Below are 20,998 nucleotides of genomic sequence, written 5' to 3' on the forward strand. Positions count from 1 at the left end.
TGGGATTATTCAGCCCATGTATTTTCTGGGGCTAAGGATAAACTCTTTTACTTGTGACAATAGTCAGGCCTCAGAAGAGATGAAGTTGTATCTACTGGAAGTCCAAGCAGTGAGTCTCTACTGGATGATTGATGAAGAGGATTTAGTGGGAAATTAGGCCTGAGGTATGGAGTAAAAAAAGTGGATGATGCATAAAAGTGTGTGTAGGGGTGAACTGAGGTGCTAGGAAAGTTCAGAGCAAGAGGTAGTAAAATAGGGAAGTGGGAACTAACTTGGATACATTTGGGGAACAAAAGGCAAATGTGATAGGTTTTTATGAACTCCCTGTACTGTTCAGTGGATGTGAGCTGGCTTCATCATTCAGGAGTCAGAAAGGAATGCTCTATCTTCCTGCTTCATTTTTTAAAATATTGTTTTTGCTTTAGATTATTCCATCAAAGTCACTTGTCTCTTATTTACTGACTTACATACACATAATATTTCACTTCTAGTTCTTAATAGAAAATTGAGCTTCATCAATAAAAGTGTCACTATTGCAGAGGGTGGTCAGTAGTATGTAAATGGATAGTTTTGGCAGACTGCAAATAAAACCCTAATCATCGATCATCCTGCAAAGAGGGAAAAAATAAATTTAGTTCCAAAGGAGCATTTTAATCATAAAGCAGTGAGTAAGGGTTGCATATGAATTAAAGAACCATGACATTAGTTTGATTATCTTTGGATTTCCTGATAGCAATCATTTTAACTCTAATATCTATATCTTAATGTTTTTTAATCACATGCTTATTGATTCTCAGCTCTCAAGTCAAGGAAAGATATCAAAAAACAAGTCACCATTTTTAAAAAAAGATTTTATTTATTTCTTTAATTAAGAGAGAGAGAGAGTGAGAGTGAGAGAGCACAAGCAGGGGGAACAGCAGATGGAGAGGGAGAAGCAGGCTCCCTGCTCAGCAGGGAGCCGGATGCGGGTCTCTATCCCAGGATCCTGGGATCATGCCTGGAGCTGAAGGCAAACGCTTAACCAACTGAACCACCAGGTGCCCCAACAGATCACCTTTTAAAATTAATAAACAAAATAGGGTATACATACTTGCCCAACTCAGAGATGTGTAGAACTACTTTGGCCATATTCTTTTCCCTGCAAAAAAAAAGTCAGGGATTACCTGCTAGGGCCTAAGAATTTTTGGTCAAATGATTAACTTCAGGGAGTTCAAATAAGTGTCTTACTCAAACAATTACTAAGTATCATTTAGGTTAACAGAAAAGTAAGTTACATCTGTTTTCTTCATTTCACAGTTAAAATCTAATGCCAGTTGGATCAATATGTCTAATAGCAATATTCTGACTGAATCAGAGTATGGTGTGAAAACTATGAAGGAAATTAATTGCTGCTGTCTAAAAATGCTGTAGGCAAGGATCTACTGCCTTTCCTTTGCCCGGCAACTCTTCTTTGCTCCTGACCTTGCATTAGGAGACATTTAGTACTATAAAAACAAATGGAGAAAAGTGTGTTACAGCAAGAAAATGGAAAACCACCCATCATGAGATCCTCATCTTCATGGCAGTTTGCATGCTTGTCAGTATCAGCTCAGATTTGAAGAGTTCATGGAGGCTTGGTTAGCTCTCAAGAGATGTAAACATTGATTATGACGAAGTTTGACCTCTAGAGAACTTTAAAAATTGTTTAATATGCACATTTTCCTTAATGAAGCCCACTTTAAGCAAGCAAACAATAACAAAATAAGCACACCAAATTTTGAGACTGCTGTGTAATAGTGAGATATATGAGGCTTATCCAGGACTCATGTTAATTTAGTTTAACTAGATGCTGAAATGGATTGTGAGTAAACTAGAATTTAAAAGGAAAATGACTATATAATCAATCTCATCAATATAATAAGGTTATATTTACTTTGCCTCCTCACAGAGATCATTGTCACCCAATGCTTATGGAATAAATCCTTACGTTCTTTAGATCCTTAATAACGAACCTCTCCTTGCACGTGGAAGGAAAAAAAAATGAGGTCTTTTAGGTTCATCTATACTGTTCACCTATTGTGGCCTATCCTCATATTCTATACTCCTATTTTGAACATGCTCTATCCATCTGTCCACAACCGGTTTGAAGAATAATGTCTTTTGTTTTAGAAGTGAGCTGGTTGACAAACTTAATGCCTCATTATCAATTGTTGGAGGAGGTTGTCCAGAGGAATGTGCTGTCAATTTGCCGGGATGTGAGAGCATTACTACTGTAAGTTCGTGGAAACCGAGGCTCAGTGTGGCCGAGGTGAAGCTGGCGAGTGGTGGGTGTCAGTGTAGGGCGTAGGCGGGTGCATGGAATGAGAAGAGGCCAGAAGAGAAGGCAGTGGCTAGGCAAAAGGACCTCGAGCCTTGGTACGGGACTGACAGTTTGTTGACGTAGGGGATGGGACCCGGTCCTGCTCCGCGGCTTAGTGCACCCCCCACCCCTCTGCCTCAGGCACGCCCACCCCCCCAGACCTGAAGGAAGTGGAGGAAGTGGAAGTGGAAACAGGCAGCCACAGCGGAGGCTGGGGCCAGCCACACTGAGACGGCTCCTGGCATCCGAGCAGCTAGTCTTTTCTGGTCTGTGGGGAGGACCTTCAGCACCATCAAGACTTAAACTGGTGATATCTGCTGTCCTTGTCTGTTAAAAAGGAGACACTTTGCAACTTTTTATCACTGTATCTGCGTAAGACCCCACCTGTATTCAGGAGGGGAACGTGGAGCAGGAAGCGATGGCTCCTGCTTGATGACCACCTGGTCACAGGACAGGGGGACCTTTGAGGAAGTGGTGGTGGACTTATCCCAGGAGGGGTGGACATTGCTGACCTCTACTCAGAAAATCCTGTACAATGATGTGACGCTGGAGATCTTTAGAAACCTGGCCTCAGTGAGGTCTCACCTCTTAAAGCCCAAACATGTTCACCCTGGAGGAACAGGAAGCACTGAGGGCCCCAGAGAGATTTCTCTAAGACATCTGTGAAGACCAGGAGTCTCAACTTAGAACCAAAGAGACCACTGCAAACCAGAATGAAATTTGGGGAAAACCATATACTGTCAGGAAAAAAGCACAGTTTTCTATGGGGAAGAATCCCTGAGTACAATGAAAGTGAGAAAACCTTCAGTTACTACATATTCTTTAATTATCAGGCACCTACTCAACCTGGAGAGGAACCCCATGTATAAAATCCATGTGAAAAAGCAATCTGAAGCAATTCTAACCATTTTATGCCCCAGAGAAATTATACAGGACAGAAATGCAGTGAATTTAAAGAATGGGGCCAAATGTTTAGTAATCCTTCATCCTCTGGATCCATGTGCTGAGCACATGCTGGTGAGAAACCCTACAAAATTTTATGTATTATTTTTGCCTGACTGGGGCAAGACCTAAAGACCTTTTAAAAAATCTACTAGGAGCTAAGTCAGGACAGGGTTGGGGGAGAGGGCCAGCAGCCCCTACGCCCGAAAAGTCGAAGTCTCTGAAGGCCATCTGCTCCGTGATGATGACAGGCCACACGTCCCAGGTAGGCTTAGTGTGAGGGCCTTCCCTGGGAACTAGTGGAAGCTGCTGACGTTGGTGTGGTCCAACAGAGTGGACAGGGCAGGCAGTGCAGCCGACAGAGCATCCCAACTCGGCTGTCCTGAAGGGGTGCATCCTTGGCATCTCTCTCCCTAGCCCCTAAACAGGGGAGTGATCTCATACCTGAGTTTGAAAAGATCACATTAAAAATAGGTGTTGTTATTTTTACTATCCTCTTCAAATCTTTTTTTTTTTTTTTTTAAATATTTTATTTATTTATTTAGGATAGTCACAGAGAGAGAGAGAGAGAGAGAGGCAGAGACACAGGCAGAGGGAGAAGCAGGCTCCATGCACCGGGAGCCTGACGTGGGATTCGATCCTGGGTCTCCAGGATCGCGCCCTGGGCCAAAGGCAGGCGCCAAACCGCTGCGCCACCCAGGGATCCCCTTTACTATCCTCTTCAAATGTTAGCACTAGGAAGGCCTTGGAGATGTGGTCTGACACCACCTATAGGCAGAGTTTTATGTTTTATTTGAAAAGAATCTCTGAGGGAGATTTCTTTCTCTCTGTCTCTCTTTGACACACACACACCCTTTGGAGATATTTCTGATGTACCCCCTTAGGGGTGGCTAAATGATCCCTAAGAAGCCATCACTGTATTTTCTACATCTTACTTTCACATCACCTGCATAAAGAATTACCTTGTTTTTTGAACCATGCTGTTGCAACTTGGCTTTAAAAAAGTCCAAAATGAGAGGTAAATTTTACCCAACTTCCACAGCAGTCCACATGGATCTGTAGTAAGAAATTGAACCTCTATTAAATAGATCCTATTTGAGCAATGTTTTAAATATATAAATAAGAAAAGTTCTATTGCACATAGATCAAGTGAACAAACGCCAAAGAATGTGTTGTTTTACCTCATGTCTGTTTCTCCTGTTTTTGAACTTCTTAGGTTGGGACTCTTCGGGCTTGCCTTCTGCAAATAGTTGGGTAGAAAAACCTTATTGCAGACATGGAAAAACTGTGCAGAAAACCCTCTGATTCTGAGAATCTCCAATATGAAGAAATACTTTTGAAGGTTAGTGTTTGAACACATTTTAGTCCTTTGCCTAATTAATGTCTGCCAAGTGCCTGTGCCCTTGGTGCTGCTCTGGACATTGGGAATACAAAAATGAGTAAGACGTGGGCACCATAATTGGTTCGTAAAGTCCAGTTTTCTTGCTGTTTCAGTTGTTGGAGGTAAATTTTGCATTAGATAATTCATGTGAGAAGTTAAATGTAAGGCCATTTTCTTTTTATTGACGATAATATTTGACATAAAATATATTGGTTTTAGGTGTACAATGTAATGATTTTATATTTGTATGTATTGCAAAATGATCACAATAATTCTAGTTAACATCATATCATCTTAATTATCAAGGCAGCAGGCAATAAAGCTGGTTCTGCTGCACAACCTTCTCCTTCTCTGACATTGAGGAGGAAGTCACCTTAAGTGGGTCTTTCCCCTACAGAGGGAAAAGTGGTGATCGAGCGGGAGGCCTGCCTTACTTCATGTTTCATACACCCTGTTGGTCTAGGATTGGGCGCCACAAACTTTAGTGCCATTCGAGTAATTGGGTATTGACTAGACTAAGCAAGATTAAAGAAAGGGGTTCAAGATCTTTTTTTTTTTTTCCCTTTGAAATTCAGTCTTAAACACCAGGCTGAGCCACCCTTTAGATCCCTTAGAGTAGATGGAAGTCCTCACTTCTCTTGAACCTTGGCATACTTGTCGGCTGATAACCGGCATCTTCGGAGAGCCACTTTCTGCCTGTGGTAGAACTGCTGCTAATGTTAGGCCTCACAAATAGGCACCTAACTGGGAGTCAGTGGAGCTCCAGAAGTCTGCTTCTTCCTTATTTGTCCTCTGGCAGTTCATCTCAAGACCCTGCCTGTGATGTAAAGTAGCTCTATAGTTCTAAAATTTTCAGTGCCCAGTTTTCCTGAGCTTGACCTGAGTTTTAAAGCTGTAGAAGGATAGGATGGGTTGCCTGGAAGAAAGTTAACGCAGTTCTCCCACTGGAGTGGTTTGTTACAAGAGAAATTTCTGTATGGAGTGAGTGGTTAGACCAGAGGGTCATCAGAGTTCAATTTCTAAGTCAGCAGTTCTTCATGATCATTGTTTGGGTTGTTAAAAGCAGATAATGCCTATCCAGCCTTAAAGGCTTTTGTTGTAACCAAGCTTGTATCTCTCTAGTATATTTATAATTGGCCTATAAGAGGTTTATCTTTGTAATGGGGACAGGGGTACAAGGAGAGGACCATCATAACATTTGAAAAATATTTTTCCCCTACCCTCCTCACTGCAACAGTGATCTCAGTCACTTGTATTTTATACCTTTTTGACTGCTCCTTGCTTAAATGTTATCACCATGTAGCTGGTTAGAAGAGCAGAATTTGTTTGCAATAGTGAAAAAGAGGTCTTGGAAATAATACTGTTTCTATTACAAATATAAATTGTTAAAAGTTATAAGCTGCTAAACAGTACTGAATTTTGCTGTTTTGTTGAAAATGTGATCAAAGAAGCAATCCTTACTCATCATCTTTTCTTCTTATGGTCTCCTGGGGTTCAGCATAGCAGATTATCAGAATCTTGATTATGTTTTGAGCTGTGTACAAACAAATCTTCTTGTTGTTTCCTCAGGTGATTGAGAGGGCCAATAACAATTTATGAATTGCCAGCCAAAATCAGAGGGTAAATAGTTGAAAATTAACAAGAAAAGAGGGAAAGCTGATGAGGTATGAGATCTCTGGAACCGAAGCACTTATGTAGCAGATTTTAATGATATTAAGTTTTATATAATTAAAACGTCCAGAAACTGCTTTTAGGTTTCAGCTTCAGTGCTAAAAATTCATATGCAAAGCATTTATCAAAAAATTATTGTGTCCTAGCTCTTCCACATATATTATTATGGTCACTATAGCACTCAGAGGTGAGATCAAATTATATTTTACAGATAAAGTAACTGAGGCTTAGAGAGGTAAGAAACCGAAATTTTTATATTTAGAGGCAGGAGCTCACCCCACTCTGCCTTTACTGCAAAGCTCAGGCTCTTTTGAGGATGTTAAGCAACCTGTCTTTCAGTAAGCACAATTCTCTTCACATCAAATGGATGCTGCAATTTTTCTAAGAATATTAGAGGCTTCCTGAAAGTCTCTTGAGAATATGACTGTGGGGTGGTGAAATGATGCTAAAGACAGAGGGAAGAGTACTAGCAAGAGGCTAGTTCAATTCTAAGTATTCCAGATTGGGGGTGTACATGGACAGTATAATACCTTTAACTTTCTTTCCTGCTTCTTAAAACATCACAGATGTTTTGGGTCAGTTTTATTTTCTTTTTAAATTTTAATTCGAGTATAGTCAAGAATGTTGTATTAGTTGCAGATGTACAATACAGTGATTGAACAATTCTATACATTACTTACTGCTCATAATGGTAAGTACAGTCTGAATTCCTTCACCTATTTCACTCCTGTCCTACCTACCTCCACTCTGGCAACCATAAGTTTGTTCTTTAGAGTTAAGAGTCTGTTTTTTGGTTTGTTTCTCTTTTTTCTCTTTGTTTTGTTTCTTTAATTCCACATGAGTAAAATCACATGGTATTTGTCTTTCTCTGACTATTTCACTTAGCATTATACCCTCTAGATCCATCCATGTTCTTGCAAATGGCAAAATTTCATTCTTTTTAATGGCTGCATAATATTCCATTGTGTACATCTACCACCTCTTCTATATCGATTTATCTATGGATGGACACTTGGGCTGTGTCATAATTTGGCTATTGTATATAACGCTACAGTAAGCATAGGGATAGGGGTGCATATATCTCTTTGAATTAGTGCTTTTGTATTATTTGGGTAAATACCCAGTAGTGGAATTACTGGATCCTGTGGTAATTCTATTTTTAATTTTTTGAGGAATGTCCATACTGTTTTCTGCAGTGGCTATGCCAATTTGCATTCTTACTTATAACGCACAAGAAAGCACCACAGATTTTTAGGTAGAACAAATAAAATTACCCAAACCAAATTAAGTATAAGTATATTGGTTCAGATTATGTTATTAAAGTTCTATTCAAACATTTTATGATGTGTTTTGCTCATTGTGGTATATTCTGCTTAATGAGCTTCTTTCCTGTCTATTTCTTAGCTATCTGGTGAGTAACAGAATTTGGCATTTTGTTTTCCAAATTGTATACTTGGCCTGGTGGTAGGGGTGGTCGTTGTGATGGTGAAATGTGTATGTATGTGTGTGGGGGGATGGTTAAGATTACAGCATATTTCCTGAAACTTAAAGCGTTGATACTACATATAAGTAGAGTTTATAGCCACTTCTGTAATTTGAGAGGCATTGGAAATATATGGAAAAGAATTTTCTTTCTTTTAAATTTAGACTACAATACTTGTGGAGAATTGTTATTACTAATCTTTCTCCCATGATGGGAGTTGTGGGTAGCTGTGGACCAAAAAGTTTGGTACAGTGGAACACACTAAATTGAATATTGCTGAGTCAAAAGCCAGGAGAGGCATGGAAACATTGGGGTTAGTTCCAAGTTCCAGATAAAATCGGGAGCCAAGAAATCTGTGACCCCTGACCAACCACTAATTTGACTTCTATCTTATAGAAACCTTGCTACAAAACTCATAGGGACAAGGGTATAGTGAAGAAAGGAAGAAGGGTTCAAGGCTCTCACATCTAAGATAATTCTTTAATACTTAACTATTTTTTGATGGAGCTTAACTGTTTTTATATTCCTCTGGCCTGTTGGAACCCAGTTCCAAGAGAGTCTGGGTTAGAGACTTACTAATGCTAAGATTAAACTTTTTGCTAAACTTATTGATGCTAAGATTAAACTGCTTTTTTATCAGAGCCATTTCTGAAACTTATAGACTTAATATAGTGTTTCAGAATGTTTTCAAAAGAATACCCTTTGAAAGTGCAGCAAATCTGGCCCTTAGATTACCCTTCCTGAGAGGGATTCTCAGCATTTTTATAAGGAAGAGTATTCTTTTCTCAAATCTTGAGTCATCTGAATGTAGGGGAAACACAGAAAATGAAGACAAAGTATTGTTACCTGGGAGTTAGGCTATGTAATAGAGGACACCCTTGGTTGTGTCCTTCTTGCTGGGAATCTTTTCAAGCCTTAGGCACACTCAGATTTGGAGGAGAGAAAGCATGACCTTGGAAACTGGTTGGGGAAACAAACAGGCCACAGCCAGGTTCTAATCTGTTAAATTAAGCCATTGATACGAATTCATGAATTACTGAGCAGCCATTTAATGTGCAGAACATGAACATAGGGTGCAGGCTAGAAGTCAGTCCTTGCTGGACACTAAGCCAGAATATCTTTCCAGGCTCATAAAACCTTGAGCACTTGTCTCTGAGCACTTGATTAATTTATGAAGCTCAAACTTAGAGGAAAAAAATCTTGATTTTGAATTCTTGTAGCTCAACTTGGTAAGGTACAAATTTGAAGTTTTACTTTGCTCTAATTATTTCCCTCAACTCTTGATTTCAAATTTTATTATCAAATAGCATCCTAAATGACACAGTTGGGCAGTATGTGAGGTTTCCCAGTCACTTCTAGCTTAAAAATTTTTTTTTTTGGTTTAGAATTCTAATCTCCTCTCTAATTTAAATCTTGTAGCTCTGGATGACCTAGAGCGAGAAGGGTTATATTACCCCTGGGGCTCTTCATCACTGTCTTCCTCCTTTTTCTAGCTCCTCTTACACAGTAATACTGGTCAGTGGGGAGGAGAAAGATACTAGTATATTTTCCTTAACTTGCCCCTGTGTGGCATCTTCATTGTTACCAGTAAGTCTGAACAATACTGCCAAGTCACTGATGGCCTTTGTGTGATAAGAGTCCAAAGGCTGTCTCTCTGGAAGTGCACATGTATTTGGGATGACCCTTTGTGGAAGTGTGTGTGAAAAGCATGGTATTTCCTTACCACACAGTTGTCTTTGGTTGAAATATGGTTCTGGTTTGGACTCGACCTCTTTGAATGCACCTGTCCTGGCAGCCAACCTTGCTGGGTCTGGTATTGGGAGGACAGCTTAAGCCTAGCTTCTCTGCTGTGTCCATATGATCCTGAAGGAAGAAATACTTTTTGCCACTCCAAACAGAGGATATGTAGGTCTTCCACAGGTTCCTCCTCTCTCTGACCTGATTTCTCTTGCCACTTTTCTTCCCCTAGTTCTGAAGGCATAGTGGAGAAGATCTCAAGGTTTTCTGCATAAGCAGATGTCCTTTGGGGAATGAGATCATGGTCTCTTCCCAAATTGCCTCCTTTTCTCTGAATGATTTCCTGGAGCTTCCTCCTTCACTGGGAAAGTCTATATTCTGCTTAGGTTTCTGAACCACCGTCTAGCCAATAACTCAGGACTCCTATATTTCTTCCTTCTGTCCATTTCAGTTTATAAGCTAAAAGGAGTGCTTGGGCTGAGGGTTTGGAGGGGGCTGGACTGATGAATTAGGAGTATTGGGGCAAGTTTGTCTGTTTCCTAATGAGCTGTGACATGGATTTCTGACTCTTGATGATGGCCATTCCGTTTGAAATGTGACATACTTGGGGGCAGCTGGGTGGTTCAGTCAGTTAAGGGTCTAGTTCTTAATTTCAGCTCAGCCCATGACCTCCGGGTTGTGGAATTGAGCCCTGAGATTCTCCCTCTACATACCCCCTTTCTCTCCTTTCCTCCTCTCTTAAAATAAATAAACCCATAAAATAAAATAGAATATGATATACTCTATGTCTATTAATTCTCAGTTTTGGATTTTAGGTACTATTAAAGGGTAACAGAAAATGTCCCACTCAACCTCCAGTTATCCTGTCTTTGTTCCCTGCACAATTTTGCATATCATTGGTGTTTCCAGAACCTCCCCTCAAGGCTCCAAGTATAGGAAAAAGGACACAGTTGAAGCATGGGTATTAATAAAAGGACTGTAAAGCTTATCATGTAAAAGACAACACTTTTGAGGGTGAAAGGGATACACTAGGCCAAACTGGATACTAGGACAATGTGTGTTAATAAGGCCTGCCCTTGGAAAATGGGAATTTTTGGTCATGCAAGCTACTGACCCCTTGAATGTGTTGGTTCTTTCTGCCATGTCTTTACATAGTTGTGTTGGTATTAGAACACAGGATAGCAGGTCCTGGTCTTCAGAAAGAGTCAGGTTGAGCAGGTGTTTATGGCTGGTGAAAGGGCATGCTCTTTGGGGTGTTTTCTCCGTCTCCACAGGAGGTTAATAATAGAAAGGATGAAGTTGTAAGAGTGTAGCCATACATCACTTTAGTTATGTAAACTCAACTCTGCAAACACTTTTATTTTTTTCTGCAAATACTTTTGATGCACCTTCTAGGTGCTAAGCTCTTTAGATTATACAGATGGTTTATGCATGGGCCCTGCCCTAAGGAGTTTATGATCCAATGTTGGGGGAGACGTGAACAAATAGCTACAGCTTAATAGGACAATAGTAAGAGTCTTAAAGAAAGGAGCAAGGCAGAGTTTCTGAGGTTTTTGCCCCAAATCTGGTAAACGGTAAGTTTTTTGGAAAGAGGGCACTTTTGTAGAATTTTGTAATAATATAATGATTTCTTTCAGATGTTGACCCAAATTATAGAACAGGAAGTTATCCCATAATGGAATGACATTTCACAAACCGTGCTAGTGTGAAGACTTAGATTTCAAATCCCTTTGTGTGTATAAACAAGGATCAGCAATTTTGTTTGGAGCCATCTTTTTGTGTCATTAATAGTAAATTTGAATAATTCATAAAGATTATCTCTAGAGAGAGAACAATATGACATTGTTCAGGTAGCCAGCTTGTGAAAAAGTTATTTTGTTAGGCTCTCAAAATATTAAAAGAATTTAAAAAAAACCTTTCTTTTCAAAATCTGAACTCAACAGAAACTTGCAACAATATCAGGAAAGGTGTTCAATAGTAAGTTGATCTAATTTAAAAAATAAAACACATCAAAACATAAAAAAACAAGCACTTGCAACTCATATACCTTAATAGATAATTAAGGTATAGATAATAGATAAAGATAGATAAAGTTCATTAGAAACTTTGATTGCAAGAAAGTCAGGTTGATTTTTTTGGTAAATGCTCAAGAACATTTTGGTGAAGGTTGAGATGAATTTTTAAATAAATTATTGGTTGTATAACCAGGACAAGCACCAGCTATACCCAAACAGACTTGGAAATAAAAGGTTTATAATTTTGATGAAAAGTAGATGAGTGGCTAGAAAGCAGTAGTAACTGTGAAGAGCTAGTCAGTGAAGTCATTGTCAAAAATATACAGTAAATGTATTTTGTTTCATAATGTAACTGAACAGTAATGCCTCAATGTCTGAATATTATTTAAGCCTATTTATGCCTATAAATATGTTTTGCTTTCTTCTTCTATATTAAAAAACAGAGCTTCCATTTGTATACTGTTATATATTTTTTGACCAATATTTTGTGTACATGATCTACTTATTCAGATAGGTAGTGGAGTAGAAGGAATTTGAAACTAGTTTCTAGCCTAGTTTATTCCTATATATAACAGTAAGCTGAACATCCTAGCATGAGTCACTTTACCTTTCTGTCACCCACTTTTCAAGACACAAATGTGCTTGTCTTGGCTGAAAGCTCTCGGCTTTGCAAAAAAGCATTTCACGACCATTTTTCCATGTATTTTAAATATTTCAGCTATCTAAACATAATATTATTATTTTATTCCCAGTGAGGAATCAATGCAGAGAGGTTAAGACACTGCCATAAGCTACCCAATTAGAAAGGTATGAGCAAAGACCAGAAGTCTTCGGGTTCCCATGCATTGGCCTATTCCCACTCCACCATGCATTTCCACCTAATGTTGGAGGTCAGGGAAGAATTATTGAAGAAATCCCTATAGTGAGCAATAGTATTCTATATCCATATACAATAAATAGCTTATGCATTGGTTGTCTATATACTAGGGCATCTAATCTTTCCAAAAATCCCATAGGCAGGCATTGCTCTAAGTTATTTTATAGATTAGGAAATTAAGCTCAGATAACTGAAGTGACTTGGACAAATTGTCATAGAATGAGTGATAAAAAGTGAACTTGAATTCTGTGTTTCCATATCCTTAAGCATTACAAGTTATTGTCCATTACAAATCAGCTGCCTCTGATTCAGTCTTGGGTCTCAGCTGCCTCTTCTAAGAAATAGCCACTTCTTGATGCTAACCTTAGCAGTCATGTACAGAGAGACACAATTCACAACTCTATTCTTACTATTTTCACCCAGCCCGACACTTCACCATTTTTCATTAAATTTAATTCCTATTATTGCAGAATTTTGGATTAGAAATTAAAAAAAAATTTAGATGATAGAGTACCTTTAGATGATTGTCAATGAATCTGACTCTACCTGGGAAGCCCAGGCAAACCAGCCCTAAAACAGTTTCTTCTTCAGTTAACATACTTCTACTGACATTAGCTCAAATAGTTACTTTTCTTAATGTGTCTATGTTTACAACATGCAGTCAGATTTTTACTTTTTCTTTCTCCATATGTTTATAATGGCATAAAAAAAAAATCTCTTGAGTAGAGCTTATAAGGTGTCAGATTCCATCACAGTATGTTCCAGGGATAAAATAAACAGAGTCTCCTCCCAATGCCCGGCATTGTGCTATGAGTTTAGAAGGAAATAGGGACACCTGGGTGGCTCAGCAGTTGAGTGCCTGCCTTCAGCTCAGGGCGTGATCCCAGGGATCGAGTTCCGCATCAGGATCTCTTTGAGGAGCCTGCTTTTCCCTCTGCCTATGTCTCTGCCATTCTCTCTGTGTCTCTCATGAATAAATAAAATCTTAAAAAAACAAGAATTTGAGAGGAAATAGAGTAAGACAAGGTCTCTGTCTTTGGGTCCTAGAGAGAGAGAGAGAGAGAAAGAGAGAGACATATGAACATGACTACATGACTATTCAAGTACTAGAGTGGAGCTGCTTATGAAAATCCAGGGCAGGAGGAGAGAGAGGTGATATGTGAACAGGATGTGGGAGTTAAGTAGAAACTAGATAAGCAGACAAAAAGGAGAACATCAGGATTAAGACCACTCTAAACTTGAATATTTTCTGAAAAAAAAAAGAAAAAAAAAGAAACAACAACAATACTGTATCAGTACAGCCATGGAATAATAATTGTATATTTGAAATTCAAAAATAGTAATTGTGAAGAAATATTTGTACTGCATTTTTCATGTATATTTGGTTTTATTCTAATTGCAAAAGTTAAATGCTCTTGGCATAAACATTCATAGATTTCAGAAGAATATAAAGAGACAAAGCACTTCTCCTTTCTCCACTCACACACGTGCACACACAACTTCTTCCCATGAACCATTATGTATCCTTCTGAACTTTTCTTTAATGTACATGCAATTATATGGCTATCTTCTTACCTTAATTATCTTTAAAAATATTCATAAAAGTTAGTTGACATGTTAAAAAAAGTTCTGATGAGTCTTTCAAATATGTACTAGCAGTAAATACAAAGAATGACATTAGGGATTACTTAGTCTAGCCTTGTCACTTTGCTATGACAGACAGTGAGGTCCTGAGGGATTAAGTGTTGGTGCATATCATCCTTGCAGTTGATGACACAACACATTCTCTGTCTCTTGCCATCCAGGCCTGAGATTTGATAATTTCTTCACTTAATGGATTCAGGTTTTCTCAACCAACTATTGAATCAAAAACCAAAACAAAGCATTCTATAAGCCTTTGAAAGTATCATTAAGAATTTTCAAACATGCAGATAATGAAAGCAATATACTGGTGGTCTCAAATTTATGCCTATTCCTTAAATTCTATTTTTTTAAAAAACTGTATCTTCCCTTTTTGAAGCTGGTATAAGTCTCTCTGAAATGTAATGGTTTCTCTAAATGTTGCTATTCTTAGCTGTACTAAAATAATGAAATCACTCACCAAATTTGTGACAGAGATTATTCTCATTAGAAATGGAGGGGAATAGCAAGTGTGTTATTGAGTAATTAAGGAATTGATGACTCAGTAAAACTGATCATTGGAATCCCTGGAATGAATATTTCTAAGTTTTACCCACCATTAGAGTAATATGCCCAAGAAACAATTTAGACTGTTCTCATTAATTCTGTTTTCAATTTGAATAACAAGTAATTCTTAAAATGACCTCCTCAGGTGAGGAGAAGTTTGTAGTTGCAAGAACATCATTAGCAATTTTTTCCCTTTAGGAAAAATAAGATTTGCATATATTGAAGTTAACTAATTTCTTAAACATCTGTCCTGCTTCAGAGGCAAACAGCAAAACTAAATTTCTTTTTTTTATGTAGCTTTATAAAAAAAACCATAGAGCATAGAACAATGGATTTTTTTAACTGAAAGGAAAATAATTTATATGAGCATAAAATACCAAGGTGGATTGTGGAGTATTGGTAAAATGGCCTTACCCTGAGCATTAATTTCTTTCTCTGGCTTAGTCTCATCTGTGAGATGTGACATTCTACACTGAGGTCATTGTAAACTCATTCCAATTCTCAACTAAAAAGAAGGAACTTATTCTAATGGTGGTGACCATGACCTTCACAGTACGTGGAACCTCATTTTTGCTGTTTATTCCCTTCAAAAAATGCAATGTGTTTATTCCTTGGAAAAGGAATCCACAATCTGCAGAAACTATAGCTCCCAATGAACCTCTCAAAATTAAGCGATTAAAGCCCTTTAAAGAGCTGCAGAGGTCCAAGGTGCTACCAGATGACAAATTGTCACTTCTTTCAAGTACTTTATCCCTCTAGTGGAATATTTCAGCATAGACTACCATGGAAACTGGTGTATGGACATGCTTCTGCTACAACATGTACTCTGTTTAGAGTTCATATTTTTGAACTATCAATGAAGAATTCTGATCTGCTTTAAATGTGATGCAGCAGTATCTACATATACAAAAAAAGTTTCATATTGATTTTCTTGTAAATTTTGAGTTTTACATATCAAGGCTTTTCTGGTCTCGAGTTCTTTGATGTTGCCTGAATGTTTTCCTTGAAATGTATAAAATTTCTGAATTTGGATTGTATTCTGTATTAAAATGCCATTTGTGCAAGTTCACTTAAAAAAAAAAATACCTACCAGACTATAAAATGCTTATCATTCCAGCAGGTGTCAAAAAGGATGTATTTGGTGTCTGTGAGCCTGAGGAAGTACAGCATTTTTGCCTGGTGTTAGGTCTCATGCTTTATTTTTATTACATTGGCTTACCTGTAGCATGGTTTCATTTCAGCTAATCCTCTTTCTTTTAGGATCTGCACCTATGCTAATTGTCATGGCTAATTAGCTTTACAGCAAAAGCAGGCAGACCAACGAAAGAAATGCCCTTTCAAAGAAATGCTTTTTTAAAAAAATTTTTTAAAGATTTTAAAATTTTTGCTTATTCATGAGAGACAGAGAGAGAGAGAGAGAGTGAGAGAGAGAGAGAGAGAGAGAGGCAGAGACACAGGCAGAGGGAGAAATGGCTCCATGCAGGAAGCCTGATGTGGGACTCGATCCCAGGACTCCAGGATCAGGCCCCGGGCTGAAGGCGGCGCTAAACTGCTGAGCCACCCAGGGTGCCCAAGAAATGCTTTTTGATGATGTATTTTACTATACAGTAATGTGGTTGACAAGTAAAACAATCTGACAAACATTGAGTGTTTAGTCTAGAAGCATCACATATCTTGACATTCCTCTGTATATCAAACATTTTGTATGTTTGACAGGCCAGGTTTTGATTCTTTAGCATTTAATGTTGTTAGAAAATACCCATATCAGATGAATTAACATTAGAAGTAACTCTTGTTTTAATAAGTCTGATTAAATAATAAGATTTAATAAGTAAGAGTTGATTTAAATAAACAATATTTACTGTACAGGTTCATCCTCTAAAAGAGACTTCTGGAATGGACAAAGACTTCTCTCCTTTACCCTCTATGATGAGGCGAGGAAACTCTCTAAGAATAATAAATTACATGTAGGCAGCCTAGAGTCTTTGGGATGACAGCCTCACAAATTGGAGTAAGTTGGTATTGTCCTTAATCCTGAGTCACTGTATATGCATGAAAACTTCAGTTGTCTAAGATACTAGGAGTGAAAACTAATAGGAGATCTCCCAAACCTGTGGACTCCCAGAGCCAGGGCATGGAAATTGTTAGAGCACCAGAGCAGAGGCCTGAGTTGCAAGTTGTCTTCGAGTACAGCAGCTGCTGTTGCAATTACTAACTCCATGACCATCAGTTATTCTGCAGAGTACTGATTCTACGCCAGGCATTGTAAATATATCATGTCTTTTAATCCTTGAAGAGTCTATTTTGAAAAAGAGGAAACTGAGTTTCAGGAAGATTAAGTGACTGTCTTAAGGCCACAGAGCTAGTAAAGGAACAGAAAACCAAAGTATCTCTGTCTCTATAATTTATCATCTCTTCAGCCAGGTTATATCAGGCTTATTCGATTGGAGGAGGGGAAATGGGACATTAGCAAGAAGCTTTTCCATAACATGGGCTTGAAAACCTCTTACTGTGTTTCCTGAAGTGTTTTTCTTCCAGAAAAAAATATGTTAAATAATGCTTCTTAAACAGCAATGATACATCTGACTCACTTTAATGAAAGAAACATAATAGAAAGTGAATTTTCTTCTTTTAAACTCAGGTATTTCAATAGCTGAGTTTTCTAAAAGTGATTGCTATGCTGGTCTAAAAAAAGAAAGAATCATGTCAACAGTGCATTTTCTGAAAAAGGTCATTATAAACAGTGTACAAAATCACATGTGGTATGTCTGAAGTGAATTTTTTGTGTTCAGCCTGAAAAGGCTTCTTGCAAAGACAAGCAGTATCTGAAGTGACATATCCCTAAGTGTGTCCTTCCAGTTACCACATGTAACTAGTGTTGTGGGACCTTGGTTCCTTACCAGGGTTTAATGCAGGTTAGTGCCAGGCCACATTTGGAATAGATCTGCTTTGTGGCAGTTTCAGAGAAGGTGTTCCGTTTTCTAAGGCTGATGTTCTTGACCACAAGATGGTCATTTTTGGCATACTGTGCTCATCTGGCAGGTTTCCCGTGAGGGCCATTTCGTATAGACTCTGCACATCCCCCTCAGTGCCTCTGCCTCCAGCATAATCTTCTTGTATCTTTAATAAGGTGCCATTTACTTTCAGCCAAATGAAACTTCCTAGTGGAAGAGAATTAAAAGGGATTAGAACATCACAAAGAATTTTGGGAGCTGTGAGGAATATTCCATGTTATCATCTGGGTAAAAAAGTGTAGGAGGAAGAATATGCCAGTTTATCAAAAGGACCCAGAAGCTTTAGGATATGAATTATCAATTCAGTATAGAAATTCAAGACCCTACTTAAGTGGCTATAGTGGAATGATATGGAATGGTCAAGAGGATCACTTCTGCCTCTACCTATGCTAATGCTGTCCACTCAGCTGTAAGCTTCTTATTGTCAGGGGGCATATCTTCTCAGATGTAGCTCCCCATTTTCTAGCACGGTGACTGACACATATTGGGAACTAAAGAAGTTTTTGTTGAAAGAATAATAGAACCCTAGTTTGGAATTTAGACCCTTGGGTGATCAGAACAATAGTCCCACTTGCAAAACTACTTAGTCTCTTAGTAAGTTACAGATAGATGCTAACTATCTTATAAATGGTTAATTTAACTTTTTAAATGAATATCTGGGTTTTGCTTCATTTTAGAACTATATATATATTTTAGCCTTGAGTTCTTTTGAAGACTTTCAGTATGACCTTGAGGTATTTTGAGAGAGAAAAAGACAATACTGCTTAACTGCTATTTTGTTTTCCACTTCTCCAGCAAGAAGGATGACTTTCATATTGTAAAATGTGACATAAGCATGACCAAGGGCCACTGAAGCACAAAAGAAATGGAGCAGTGATAGGAAAGTACCCATATGTCAGTTTTCAATGATTTCTAGTCTATATGTGCAAATGCACTGTATTCATGGGTAGTGAAGCAACATTAGATGTGACTGGGCAAACACTTTCAGTAATTTTAGAAAAATCACACAGATGGAACAGTACTGGGAGGTTGGAGATTGTGTCTTAGTTTTGATTTTCCCCAAAGCATACTCAGATAAGGATTCGGGTGCAACTAGTTTTATGGGAAGTGATCCCAGGAAACAGAATGGGAATAGGAAAGTGAGAGGAAGGGAGGAAAGCTAGCAGACGTACAATGTAGTGAATTGTTCCATTGGGAATTATATTCATGGTCCTGAGAGACTGTGGAACAGTGCCTCACAGCTGTCTCTCTGAGGGGGATTCAGTTGCGCTGCTCATAGGTTTAGCAGGCTCCTCTGGCAGAGAAGGTTCTCTGGCAGATATGAAGGAGGAAAGTGTTAGTGACCTTCAGGGAAGATTGGAGGGGGGTGATGTAGTGGGGTTCTGTAAACATCTGCTCCCGATAGATGAAAGTGATCTTAGAAGTGATGGATAAAAGGAAAATTCCAGAATCTTTGTACCAGTGAAATGTATGTTAATTTCTAGAAAAAAATACCTATTGTTTTTGAACTCTCAGAGAGAAAGCAATGAAACTAAATAGTGCCAAATTAGCATCATTAAAAAACAAACTACTAGAATGGTTCATCAGAGATCCTGATTTAGAAGCTTATGCGGTCAACATTTTTTTTTTTTTATATCCTGTAGACAAAAACAGATGAAAGTGCAGATGGGCAAATTCACAGGTAATTGATCAACAGTACCTAGAATGTTGATGAATTATTCTTTGTCATCCTAGTTCAGCGTGTCTAGTCGTTTAAAGCTAATTCATGTTATTTTGAAAAATATAAAAATATCTCATGCTCACACAGGGATTTTGATATGTCCTTTTACTAAGGCATGTGTTTCCTCTTGATCATGAGTATCTTTGACCTAGATGAAGGTGTCTAGTGGCACACCCTAAAGCTCTGTCCTGCACTTTTCATTTATGTGTTTATTTTGTAAATGCTGTAGCTGGAGATATGAAAGGCATATCTGACAATTTTCTGTCAGATGGATACTATGATAGATGACACTACTGGGTTTAAGAAAGTTCTCAACAGACTGGAATGATGACCTGAACCTAATGATTAATTTTATTAGGGAGGAAATATAAAATATTTCACATAGGTTCAAAAAATAAAAATATGCCAGTATAAGATGAGGAGTATCTGGTGTACAACAGTTTCTATAAGAAAGACCTAGGGGTTTGGTTCATTATAAGCTAAAATGAACTAATTTTAATTTCAGCTGCCAAAAAAACCTTAATGCAGTCTTCGATGAAAGACATAACATTTTTATGTCCAGAATACAGATGTTCCATTGTATGTCTTATTAGTTCGTTTTTATCTGGTAGATTATGCTCTGTTCCAAAAGCAAAGCATTTTTGAGCTGATGAAAACATTTGAGGCTACTTAGGTCCAAGATCCTTACCCACGTATGTACACATGGTGGTATATGGTGTGTCCCAGGCATACAGGAAACCATATAATAAATTTATTGAATCTTCCAGGAGCACCAGTATTACCTATTTGATGAGGGAAAGAGGATTACTTAAGAGTTGAATAGTTTGAAAAATATTTAGGTTAAGCCACATACTGTGATGTTGTTATTAAACCACATATGTGGGGATCCCTGGGTGGTGCAGCGGTTTGGCGCCTGCATTTGGCCCAGGGCGCGATCCCGGAGACCGGGGATCGAATCCCACATCGGGCTCCCGGTGCATGGAGCCCGCTTCTCCCTCCGCCTGTGTCTCTGCCTCTCTCTCTCTCTCTGTGACTATCATAAATAAATAAAAAAAACTTAAAAAAATATATTAAAAAAAAAACAAACCACATATGTGATGTTATGAGGTAGAATGCAAAGTCCACATAAAGCTTTAAGTTAAATTGTGAGACTCCAAAGAAATTTCAGCTTGTAAAAGGTGACTTTTGAGAGCTGTTCCAGAGCTCTCAAATCTGTGATTTCAATCCCCTGTGCAGGTATTTTGACAGATATTTACCAAGTACCTACTGTGTCCTAAGCACGGTCTGAGTGCTTGTGATATATCTGTGAGCCAAACTAATACAAGATCCTGCCTTCATGGGAACTCATGCATAGAACAATCTGAGACTCACGGCATATCTTTATGGTTGAAAAGGTTAGGAGATGCAGTTCTGAGTTCTGTTCCTTGTTCTGCCATTTGCTAGCTCTGTAGTCTCAGGCAGTTATTTAATTTAAGTCTTAGTTCATTCATCTATATAATTAATGGTGGAACAAGACCTATCTACTTCATTGATGTGAATATTTGATGAGATACCGTGGGCAAAGAGTAGATGTTCATTAGGTCAAAAGATGATGGCTATTATTATAGAGTTTAGTATCTTGCTTAAATCCACA

At 38.3% G+C, this 20,998-nt stretch overlaps 1 long non-coding RNA gene across 16 annotated transcripts in view; it reads left to right on the forward strand.

The window, feature by feature from the left end:
* The window catches only part of LOC144280927 (uncharacterized), a 764,680-nt gene that overhangs the window by 276,535 nt on the left and 467,147 nt on the right, over positions 1 to 20,998 (forward strand). For 9 of the 16 annotated variants that reach the window (XR_013349373.1, XR_013349371.1, XR_013349372.1 and 6 more), the window contains 2 exons: positions 4,497 to 4,622; positions 6,231 to 6,325. This is a non-coding gene — a long non-coding RNA (uncharacterized LOC144280927). Of the gene's footprint in view, positions 1 to 2,148; positions 2,252 to 3,171; positions 3,356 to 4,496; positions 4,623 to 6,230; positions 6,326 to 16,500; positions 16,643 to 20,998 lie in introns of all 16 variants that reach the window. The other 7 variants (XR_013349369.1, XR_013349359.1, XR_013349363.1 and 4 more) reach the window with 6 other exon arrangements.

The sequence above is a fragment of the Canis aureus genome, chromosome 12 (genome assembly GCF_053574225.1).
Source record: "Canis aureus isolate CA01 chromosome 12, VMU_Caureus_v.1.0, whole genome shotgun sequence".
NCBI lineage: Eukaryota > Metazoa > Chordata > Mammalia > Carnivora > Canidae > Canis > Canis aureus.